General features: G+C 33.4%; 1 long non-coding RNA gene across 6 annotated transcripts in view; it reads left to right on the top strand.

Annotated features, from left to right (window-relative positions):
* LOC107502447 overlaps positions 1–8069 on the top strand; it is a 607862-nt gene extending 599793 nt beyond the window's left edge. For all 6 annotated transcript variants that reach the window (XR_004952153.1, XR_004952152.1, XR_004952149.1 and 3 more), the window contains one exon: positions 2419–8069. This is a non-coding gene — a long non-coding RNA (uncharacterized LOC107502447). The remainder of the gene's footprint in view (positions 1–2418) is intronic.
* The last annotated feature ends 4564 nt before the right edge of the window (positions 8070–12633 follow it).

The raw sequence follows: 12633 nt of genomic DNA, 5'->3' as shown, positions 1-12633 counted from the left end.
AGGGCACTGCTACAGGTCTTACAAATAATATTATGCTTATATTATGAATAATTTAGACTTTTGAAAATATAACATTAAATGAACCATTTTTTGAGGAAAATTCCTCTTACAAAAAGGAGAATAAAAAGAAAAAGAAAATATAAATGTACATAACTTTTAAAAATGACTTCCTTATTAAAAGTCTTCTACAGAAAGTGAAATACACAGATGACTTCTCGAGAAAATTTACCAGTTATTTAAGGATATGATCATGATGATCATGCACATACTTTTTTCAGAAAACAAAAACAAAATTAGGGAACAATTCCAGTGCAATTTATGTGATTGTGCATAACCTCTATAGCAAAACTGACAACTATGAAAAATAAAGATGATATCATTATAATCATAAAAATCTGAAAGAACCCTATGACATATTACAATTAATAAGTGGGTACAGCAAAAATTAAAAATCAATTATATTTCTTTATACTAGCTTCAAAAAGTTAGAAAATGAAATATATAAAACATTTTAATACATAAAAATAATTTTTTTAGAGCAAATATAATGGAGCATATAATTTGAGCATGTGTAGAGAAATGTTAACCATTATACACTATTAGTAGTAATGTAAACGTTTGTAGTCTTTTTAGAGGGCAATTTATCAATTTCTATTAAAATTCCCATAGACTTTGACCTAGAAATTCTACTTCTCAGTATTTACTCTTGAGCAATGCCTGCAAAGCACATAAAGAAACAGGTAAAAGGATGCTCATTGTGGCAAGTTTTTTGTTGTTGTTGTTTGTTTGTTTGTTTGTTTGTTTTTGATAACTGAGAAAAACAGTCGGGGTAAAGATTCTAATAAATTTCAATAATCAAATATGTATGTGAATTAAGTACATCCACGTTATGGAAAACTACAGACATCTAGAAAGAATAAGGTGGATTTACAAATACTGAAATAGATATGTTTACTTCTATGGGAGTAAACAGATATAAAACTGGATTAAAGATGCTTCAATAAAATATGTTGAATGATTAGATTTCTTATGGTCAGGGAAAAAGAAGCTGTAAAACTTTGGTGGTCTTACAAATAGCATCCTATAGAAAGTAGAATGTCAATACTAGGCTAGATGGTCTGTATGGAAGCCCATTTTCTCTTGTGGCAGTCTGAGGTGGTATGTGGTTCAGTGACTTGCTCAATGCTACTTGGGCCTCTTGTTAGATGTTCAATGTTAGGCTGATGTTAGAAACAAGAACTAAAACCCTTTTAATGTATAGTGTTTTGATGCCATGGCATTGGGGGATATTTCAAATTTTTTTCTGAATTGCTGACAACAGGTTTTTAAATTTACCATCAGAAAAAAAATACCCCAATTAAGAAAGTCTGGTCCTATAAATTCTAAAGATCAATAGATTCCGTATATCACATAGTCATTTGCATTTTCCTTTATAGTAAAACCATCTTGAAAAACTAAACCCTAAACACAGCCTATACTTGACAGCGAAGGAACTTTTAGAAAAAGAGTAAATTGCTGAATTAAAAAAAAAAAAAGAATTATTAAGGGAAGAACCTAAATTGTAAAACAGTATTGAGTACTATCCTGATTATTCAAAGTCAACCATTTATTTATATATTAAACATATATGTGAATATGTATGTCCTGTAAAGAAATAGTGCAAAGTCAGGAAGACACACTTAAATGACAACAATTACAGTGATTATCTTTATGGAGAGGAATGAGGTTGGGGTTATGTGAAGTAAGAATTTATTCTTTTAGTCCATCTAGGTACATACTGTTTCAACTTATAAAACACATTTTTTTACATTATTTGTATAATTAAGATATGAATTACAAGTATGCTATAACACTCACTTGTATGAAGGTTTGTAGTTTTATCACCCCTCTATAAGATTTATTTTCCAAGAATGCAAATTTATACTTTAGCATTTCCCGACAAATCATCTCTAGTATCAAATGATGAAATTCCAACCTGAAATTAATTAATTATAAGAAAGGAGTCTAATAGGAGGAAGTAGTAATAAAAGTAGTGAAGAGTTGTAGTAACATAGTAAAACACGAATCACACTAGACTATACCTTTCAGCTGAATTTAGCATTTGAGAATGTATAAAATATCAAGATTTATAGATTACTCTCGTAAATATCCCTACCTAATAGTTTGATGCAAAATGGCTGTATATTCTATCTGATATTTATTGTCGAATTGGAGACCTGCACAGGAACATTCCATCCTCCACTTCTTCATTCCCCACATCCCTCCTGGCTACAGGAAGAGAGTATTTTGACTTCTGTTCCAAGCATGTATCTTTCTTAGTGGGACTCCCCTTCTGAACCCTAGGGATTTTGAGCAACTAGTTTGTGTGCCAGCAGTTCTGTATTTTTGGATGATGAAAATTGATTTTCCCCATTTTAGCAGGTGCAGCCTCCAAGTGAGCCTCTCCCTTCACGACCTGTGCAGATTATGCCATCAACAGTGGGAGAGCAGATAAGGAGGAACATTTGGGACACTCAGCACAAAGTGCCAAGGGGCCTGGTGAAGCTTGCAGCAACACAGGTACACTAGAAATAAGGTAATAGCAAATTTAATTTAGAACTGTTCACTTCTCAGTACTGCCTGGACAAGTCCAGTATCTATATGCATTTTTCTGAGATACTCTAAATGGACAGACCTTTATGTGGGGTTTATAATGATCTATACAGGTCTAAATAATTATTCTTGTTTAACTTGAGTAATGAGAGACTCTTTTTAAGGAAAAGAATAATAATTATAAAAGATCTCCATGTAGCTTGAAATGTGTTTATTTAATATTGCCTATAGTTTTTCAAACATGAGTAATTTTTGTTCTTACAACTGTTTTACAACTAGGAAAGTCTAGCTACAGAGATGAGACTATTTGATGCACATTGAAAGAGATCAGAGATTTTGAGTTGGGAAATAAATACAAAAGTGCATTTTGTGCTTGCATATAGGTTAGATGTGGGGATTTGAATCTAGAGACAGGTTAACGAGTTAGAAAGTTACACACATGCCTAGGTCTAAAATTTGTTAAATGTCTGAATGAGTACATAGTGGCTGTGGGAGCAGGAGATGGGTAAATTCAGGTAGAAAAACAGGAGTCTTTCAACAAAAGATGAGGAACCTCAAAAGAAAACCTTCTAAAGTTCTCGTTATGTTTAGATATTTGGTTTAAAAAGATGAGACTGACATCTAGTAGCATAAGTTGGTGTCAATTGCTAAGACCATGGGAGACTGAGAAAGAAAGATTGTGGTTGGAGGATGGAGTCCCCAGGATGGTTTAAACAAAAATGAAGTCATTCAAGAGGGGATACACAAGACAAGCAGACAGTCTGTCATGACAATTTATGAAACAGTTTCTAGGATAAGCTACACAAAGTGAGTTCATCTTGATATCCAAAAAGTGTGGCCACTGCAGGAATTACCCTTATGTATTCCATGGTGCTCTAGGTTAATTCCCCTACCCCCCCTTCTCAAGTACTCAACTCTTACATGTGCTATAAATAGTAGTTTGTCTCCTTACCCGAGAAGGTAAATGAGGCAGAGGTAGAGAAAGAAAACTTTTTAATAAATCAGATAATTACATGATGTGGAGGAATTCTAGAGAGAATGGAGGAAAATCTACAGTCAAGAAGAAGTTTTGGAAAAGCCACGAGAAAGTAAAATCAGGATCATATACAGGAGAAAAAAAATGCTGACAATATAAGAAGCACCTCAAAGATGCCCCTTTTTTATTTCATGTGGGATATAGGTACTCATGGGTAAAAATCAGCTGAATTTGATGGGATAAGTGCTGATGCATGTCAAAGAGCAGGAATTGTTTTGCTGGAGGTATTTAGGTCATTAAAATTGTGCCAGGGGTGAAATAAATGTTAGTGATTTGAACAAGACTTCTGAAGATAACTTTGGAAAAGAGAAACAAAATTGCCCAGCCAAACCCTAAGGGAAAAATAGTAAAGGCGAGTATAGCAAAGGGTGTGCCCAAGAGAATAGTATACTCACAGGATCTCCAGGATTTTCCTATAAGGATAATATGGTCTTTCATATGCTGCTATGACAGGTGGCTGAGTGTGGGTAGCAAAGAATTAAGTTAAAAACTTGATACAGTGACTAAAAACATATATCTGTGTGTGATTTGTGATTGAAATACAGAAGTACAAAAGCAAACCTGCCTGCAGTAGCTTAAAATCTTTTTGATATTAAGTGATTCTTCAATGAACCAATGCCGGAATTGATATATTGGAAAATTGTGTGTGTGTATTATATAAAAAATACATGATACGCATAAATATATATGAAGTTCGTGGTCCAACATCTTAAGTATAGTTTATATTTCTGGATCTCACATTTGAAGGACACATTGCAAAAACTAGTTAGTGATCATTCAAAGGAGCCCAAACAGAAAAATACCTTGACTGGCAGTCGTTTAATGAGAGAAGTAGAATGGTAAACCCAGAGAAGAAAATTCCTCCACATTGCATGAGAACTCTTCCAAATATTTAGAGAACTGTTGCATTGAAGAAGGACTGGCCTTCTTTATCCTACTGGAGGGCAAAACTTGAACCAATGGGCTAAATTTCCACAGAGATGGATTTTAGCTAAGTATAAGGCAGCATTTTTCTTCTAACAGTAAAACATTTTCCACTTCAGAACAACCTTTCTGTGAGGCAGGGGTGTTTTTGTCAGCAGGAATGACCAAGCTGAGGTTGGGTGACAACTGCCAAAATTGCTGCCAGGGATTTATTAGATTGGACTAGGTTTGTCTTGAATTTCCATCCAACTCCAGAATTTAATTATTCTATGAAAATAAATTAAGACAACCATTTAAGACTGTGGCAGCAGCTCTTCATATGTGGTTTACAACTTGCCTATGAAAGTAAACTGAGAGGAGAAATTATTTTTTAAAAAGAAAAAAAACAAGATCAACTAGAGGAAGGCTAGAATAATGGGGTATACTTCCAAATTGGAGACTTTGAAAGTTACAACATTTGTTTTAAAACACGAGATGATAGATATGCAGATGCATATAGGGATAGATATGGATAGATATAGTTATTCATTATTTTATAAACCTATCTCATATGCTCTAAAACATCCAGATATTCTAAGGAATCTTCCAGTAAACAGTTCCTGATGTGGCAAAAGAGGAGTTAATCTTTTGTCCTGAAAGCTCACAGGAATGTTTATCAACTCAGAGCAGGCCTCCTTTCTTCCTTTTGGTGAGTTAAGTCCGGCTCTGCTTTGTTTGACGCTGCCCATTTGAGGAAAGCTTATCCCTGACCTTCTGCCAGAGAGACTGATGACAAGGACAGTTTGCACTAACCTTGACATTTGCCAGGGTAAATGGCTTTTTCCACAAGTAGTCGGTAAACAAGGAGAGCCAGTCAAGAGCTAATGAATCTGCACCTGAGAGAAACTGAACAACAATTGTGCTTTTAAAGAAGGAGAGTCCTGGGAAGGTGCAGGCCCATCTGGTGCTTAAAAGTTCAAGGGAAATTAACTCTTTTAAATAATGCAGTTCGAAATAAATAAATAAAAACAACCCCTGATCTTAGAATCTGCCATAAGTGTCTTTTTAAGCTTGACTTTCTGGTCTTTCTTGCCATGAATGAACTCTTAGTGCCATTCTGTAGAGCCTGGGGAAGATTAGAGTGATGTTTCACAGTGACCAGGATGGCAAGACCCATTTTCTTCAGCCACCACTTATCCCACTCAGCCCAAATCCTTCTCCACTGAGTTCAAGGGAAGTAAATTGTGAATCTTATTATTATTTTTTTAAAGAATGGCTTAATTTATCTACTGTATATGCTACTAAAATTCACAAAAAATAACATAGAATGGAACATCCCTGTTATAGACCATCAGACAAACTAATATTCTCCAAGAGATTCCTGTGGTCAGATGTAAATCCCACTGATCAAACTAAAAATTATAGCCCCGTGATTTTTGCCTCAAAGCTCCACTCAGTATCCTACGAATTCTGTCCTTATTTCTCCAATACTGATTACTCTATTTTCATTGTGTCTGTATATTACAGTCCCTTTTAAGTTTGTCTTTCTTACAAAATCATTAGGACTATTCTCTTTTGCTTATATATACTTTGGATCTTCACTAGTTTTAAAAAAATTATTTAGATTATGGACATTTTTTATCCACCGCAATACATTACTCAATTCTGGGATAAGAGTTTAGCATGGAATTGCATTTTAGCTGGTACCTTACAAAATTTGAGCAATTATATTTTCCTAAATATCCATCAATTTGTTTTACTCATCATCATGTAAAGTCCGTGTTGTTGTTCTCACCCAGATGACTTTATTAACTATAGCAAAAGTGTTTCTACATATCCATTATTCTCTGTTCTTTTTAAGTTTTAATTATTACATTATAGCGTACATAGAAAAATGCATAAATTTTAAGTATGCAATGCAAGACAGTTTTATAAAGTGGCACATCCATGTAACCACCACTCAGATGAAGAAATAGCATGTTATCAATACACCAGAAGCTTCCCTAATGCTTTGTCAGGGTCACCTTCTTTCCAAGGTAACTCTGATGTGTCTGGGTATTTTTACTTAGTTTTATGTTTGTGCTATTTATCTATGTAGTTGATGTAGCTATAGTTTGTTCGTTTTCAATACTATCTAAAATTTCATTGTATAAATATACTACTATTTATTTATCCAACCTCTTGTTGACAAATCAATTTTTTTATTGTAGTTGTTTATTATTAGGAATAATGCTGCTGTGTACAGTTTTCTAAATGTATGTATTTTGGGGGGAGTGAAATTGCTGGGTCATAGTTAATGCATATGTCAGACTTAATAGGTATCAAAGAATATTTTTACTGTCTAAGAATTTCTCTTATACCATATTCTCTCAATACTTGATATTTCAATATTTTCTTTTTTTCCTTCCTAGTTTTGTTTTGTTTTGTTTTGTTTTGTTTTTCTATTTCAACCTCTTAGGGGGTAGGGAACTGGATTAATTTGTGATTTTAATTTCTGTTCTCTTAATACTAATGGCGTCAAGAATCTTTTCAGATGTTTATTGGCCTTTTAGACATCCTCTTTTATAAAATGACTTTTCAAACCTTTTAATCATTTCCCCTTCCACTGGGTTATTTGTCTTTTCATTATATATTCTGATACAATTCATTTTTCAAATAAATGCATTGCAAATATATTCCCCTACAATATGGCTTAATTTGGTGTCATAAACTCAAATTGGTATCTTTTGATAAAAAAAAATTTTGAACTTTAGTAAGACTCAATTTACTAATCTTTTTTATGCTTACTACTTTTCATATCCTACGTAAGAAATTTTGCCTTCCCCAAGGTCAGGAAGAAATTGTCTTCTGTTGTCTTTTAGAAGCTCTATTGTGCTACCTTTATATTTTGTCTGAGAATCCAGCTGGAATTGATTTTTTTATATATGTGAGAAGATCGAGATTAATTTTTTATATGAATACTTAATTGGTCCTGCAATTAATGTTTACATAAAAGGAACTGGACATGTTTGTGTCTCTTTGTAGATTCTCTATTCTGTCTCATTGATAAGCCCGTCTATGCTGAGGCAATATTAAACAACATTATTACTGTAATTTTGATAAGTAGTTGTACAAACTTATCCAATTTTGTTTTTCTTCAAGATTTCTTTAATATTTTTAGTCTTGGCATTTTTATCTGAATTTCAGCATTAGCTTATCATGTTTTATACATATACACATACATATACACACAACCTGCTAGGATTGTGACTGTGATTGTATTGATTAAATGTTAATTTGGGAATAAATGACATCTTTACAATATCTAATCTTATATTAAATAAAAGTGACTTGCTTGGTTCACAACCATTTGGGCATTTTCTAGTCATTGTTTATTGATTGCTATCATAATTTTACTATTTTCAGGGAACAGAAGTGGCTCACTTATGTTCTTTAAATCTATATCTTTATGGATTTTTTGGTCATCTTATACAACTGGTTGCTAAGTGTTTTGTAAAGTCTAATATGATTGTGTATCATATGATTCTCCTTTTAGTTTTGTCAGGTTTTATCTTACATATTTTAAGATAATGTAATTAAGTACATGCAAATTTATAATTCTTATATCCTAGTCAGTTGACCTTTTTGTCATTATGAAGCATTTCTTGATATCTTCAATAATTCTTTGTAACTTAAATCCTATTTAATCTGATATTAGGATAACAAAATCAGCTTTCTTTTGGTTTACCGCTTAAATTCTATTCTTTTAGTATCAATATTTCCATATCTTGATATTTAAAGCTAAAATGCTGTTGGATTTCTTTTATTTAGCCAGATGATTTTTTTTTTCTTATTTGGAGGTGACTCCATTTATATTTAATACAATTGCCTTGGGGCTTAAAGCTACCACTTTACCATAAACTATTTATTTGCATCATCTATTCTATTTTTCCTCAATCTGATGCCTTTTTTTTTTTGTTAATCTGGCAATCATTTTAGTATTTTATTATTTCCTTCTGTTATATTTTAGTAATATATCGCTTTTAGTTTACCCTAGCTATAACAATATGCATCTTTGATTTATTATAGTTTTTTGCAAGTTTTTTAAAAATTTTCTGACAATGCAAAGGATAATTTAACCCCATTTACTCCCTTCCCCAAATACATGCTGCTGTTGCCTTTAATTCTCTGTACATTCTAAACTGCCAAATACTAATTTTTAGTGTTTTATTCATTCAATACTTATGTATGTTTGCACACATATTTACCATTGAGTACTTCTTTATTCATTCTTGAACCTCCAGACTTCTCTATGGTTCATTTTCCTTCCACTTATACAACATATTTTGATAATTCTTTTGTTACAGGTATATCGATGATGCTTTCTCTCAGTTTTTATCTTAAAAAGTCCTTTATCATTGATGTTTTTGAAATATTTACCAGATTTGGAATTATAGTCTGACAGTTATTTTCTCTCAGCACTTCAGATTGCATTCTATTGTTCTCTGGCTTCATTGTTTCTCTTGAGAAGTCAGCTGTAAATTTCGCATTACTCCTTAGAAGATAATTATTTGTAAACCATAATGTTTATTTCTATCTTTTTAATATTTTTATCTTTGTTTTTGGTTATAATTAGCTTTTCTACATTGTGACTAAGTGTGTTTTTCTTTAAATCTGTCCTGCATATGGTTCTCACTGTTATTTACCTCAATGGCTTGATATCTTTTTTTTAATTTTAGATAATTTTTTTTTTTGCTATTTTTCCATAAAAAGTTACTTCTGAATCTTATGTGACTCTAATTACATGTATATTAGTCTTTTATATGATATCCTATATGTCTCTTATATTTTTCTAACCTGCCTCCCTCTGGATATTTTTCTTTCTGTTGCTGTATCTAATGTGTGATAAATCTATTTACTGAGTTCCTCATTTTATTACATTTTTAGATACTATAATTTTCATTTTATTATTTTTATAGATTCAGCTTGTCATCTATTTTTATAAATGCATTAGGCTTGGTTGCCATGGTAGCATTTAAATCCAAATTTTGTCACCCAGACTTATGTGACTACTGAAAACTCCAAGCCACCATTTCTTCGTGGCCTTTCTTTGCCTTGGTTTACTTACATACTCTAGATGCCTCAAGGAGAATATAAAAGGCAATGTCAGCTCACCTGAATGTATTTTCCTTTTCTCCAAAAATTATGGTGCCTCAAGTTCTGGATGCTTTTGTTCCTTTCCACTGTCTTCAAATAACTATGTTTTATAATTTGTCTGGCTTTTGTAGTTCTCTGTAGAAGGATTGGTCTGATAGAGTATTCTATTCTTATCCATATGATAAGTAGTGTTAGCATATTTGAATGCTGTTCCAGGGGAGGGTAGTAATGGAAACTGGGCATTTTTCATAATTGAAAGGATAAAAAGAGGGGTGAATAAATGTTTAAAGTTTGCATAACTCCAACAACAATGGATAGATTGGCCAGATAGAATTTCTATGACCTAAAATTTTTGTATGTATTCAGGTAATTCTATAAATTTGTTTGAGCAATTATTCAGCTCATTTTATTCATTAGTAAAGGGAGGAAACTGCATCCCAGAGAAACTTGGCATCGTATTCCAGTACCAGCTGATGAGAATCAGTTGAGAGTACCTCCTGGGTTACTTAACTTTCAGTAAGGTGACTGTTATGGACTGAATGGTATTCCTACAAAGTTCATTAGTTGAAGCCCTAACTCCCAATATGACTGTATTTGGAGATAGGGACTCTGGGTAGGTCATTAATCTTAAATGAAGTCATAAGGGTGAAGCCCTAATCTGATAGAACTGGTGTCCTTATGTGAAGAGAAAGAGAGACCAGAGCTGTCTCTATGGGCACACACAGCAAAAAGGCCATGTTAAGACACAGTGTGAAAACAGCCTGTCTGCAAGCCAGGAAGTAAGGCCTCATTAGACATCAACTCTCCTGGTATCCTGATCTTCCAGCCTCAGAACTGTGAGAAAATAAATTTTTGTTGTTCAAGCCACCTAGCCTGTGGAGTTTTGTTCCCGAGCAGACTAATAAAGTGGCCTTTCCACTAAGTCAGCTTCAACTTATCCTTCAGAGCTCTGTTGATCCACAGAGATATCTTAAGGGAGTTAGACGGTGTCCACTCCCACTTTAGTCAAAGAAAGCTCTATATTTACCTTTTCTTGATATTGAGATTCTGCATAAGATTTTGTTTGAAAAGGGGCTTTGCTAAAAATATTTTGAAAATCAGTAATCCCATAATATATCAAGATTAAGATTAATTCTATAAATGGGATATATAAAATGAAACCAAGATTTCCTTATACTTATTGTTAGAAAGAGAACTGACATAGTTCTGTTGGATATCAGAGGAGAATGTGACGTGAGGCAATTGATTTCTTTTAAGTTTCAGTTTATCCACTTGTGTGGAAGGTGGTAATTCCAGTCCTTGCACAAAGTTGCCCTTGTAAGAAATATGAATTTACTTTTCAAATATAATTCAACTTAATTTTTATTTTGTCAAGATGGCAGGAATATATTTTTATTCATTTTGAGATGTCTTTCTTTTCTATGGTTGTTTCTAGGTTCTAGGAGACTTTTTCAGTGTCATGGCCTCACTGTGAGGAGGAAAGGATTAGGGGATATCTAACCGCTGATGATATGTATTCGTGATGGCAAACACTGAAACATCCTCTTTTTCACATGGTCATTTGTTGACATTCTACACAAGTTGCAGCTAAAGTACCCTTTGGTTCTTTCTGTAAGTCTCCTTAGCTCCAGTGGCTTTCTCAGCTATTTTCATGTTGTAATGATCATGATGTGACAGACTCTTGCAAGGATGACCTAGACTTTCCCATTCTGTATCCAGCATGAAGACATTCATTTCTTTTTGGTGATTTTTTATTTCTTTACCCTCCTCTGTATAATGGGAAACAAGTCACCAGGGCTTTCAGATGCTGCAAATTTAGGGGTTTTACTAGTTCTCCAGGGCTTGACCCAGGGAGCAGGGCATAGGACTCCATCTTGGGGGTGGCATCTGTGCATACATCATTTCTTCTATCCAATCTGAAGGAGATGGAGTGCCTTAGGGTATGAAAAGTTTTGTTCTTTTATCATTAAGTTTTTCCCAAAATTGATAGTCTATGCTGAGTCATTTATGTTGCCTCAGGGGTCTTGGCTTTTGACACTCAAAACCAGAAAAATCTGCCTATCTTTCTTTTTTGCTGTCACATCTCTTCCTTGAGGAAGAAGCATAGAACGGTCTAGCTGCCATTTAAATAGTGGAGAAAATAGAGAAAGTTAAAAGATAGATAGGTAAGTAGGTAGGTAGGGAGGAAGGTGGTATATAGATAGGTAGGTATATAGATAGGTATATAGATAAATAGGTAGGCAGACAGACAAACAGGTAGGTTTCTCACACAATGTATTGTTTCATGAAGATATTTATATTTGCTTCTAATTGTACCATTCTAGCATATAATAAAAACAATAGTTTCATAGTTCTTTTTGCTGAGTACTTACTCGACTAGGTTACCATGCTGAACATTTTTCTAATATCAATCATTTTGAACCTTCTTAATAATCATATAAGTGTCTTATCTTTAATTCACCAGTTAGAAAACTGAGGCTTGGAAATGGTTAACTCAACTAAGATTATAGAGTTAATCAGTGGCAGAGCCAGTGGTCTAGTCTAGGTTTATCTCGCCTTAACATTTGTGCTCTTAATCACTTTGAGCTACTTCTCTTTAGAGTATTGAAGTCTTGTCATTTCATAACCTGTGTCAAAATATATATTTGTGTGTAGCAGATGGAAAGCTATGAAATAAAGTGTCAAGGTATTAACATTAGGTATGAACCAAATCATAACTTAGCCTGTGACAAGTAATTGGCTTATACACATACTCATTTAATCTCTACAGGAAAGTTAAAAAGTTATCCTATCATTATATTAATTTTATAGATAAGAAACTGAGGTACAGAAAGGATTGGAACTCAGAAAGTTAGGCTCTACAGTCCATATTCTTAACCACTATGTTTTGCTGCCTCCTCCCTAACAGAGATAGGAGGGTGGTGGGTACCCCTAGGAAAAGCCTGCCAAGTGGTAGACAAATGTAA

Source organism: Rousettus aegyptiacus, unplaced genomic scaffold (assembly GCF_014176215.1).
Source record: "Rousettus aegyptiacus isolate mRouAeg1 unplaced genomic scaffold, mRouAeg1.p scaffold_m13_p_7, whole genome shotgun sequence".
Taxonomy (NCBI): Eukaryota; Metazoa; Chordata; class Mammalia; order Chiroptera; family Pteropodidae; genus Rousettus; species Rousettus aegyptiacus.
This window is presented reverse-complemented; position numbering and strand designations above follow the sequence as displayed.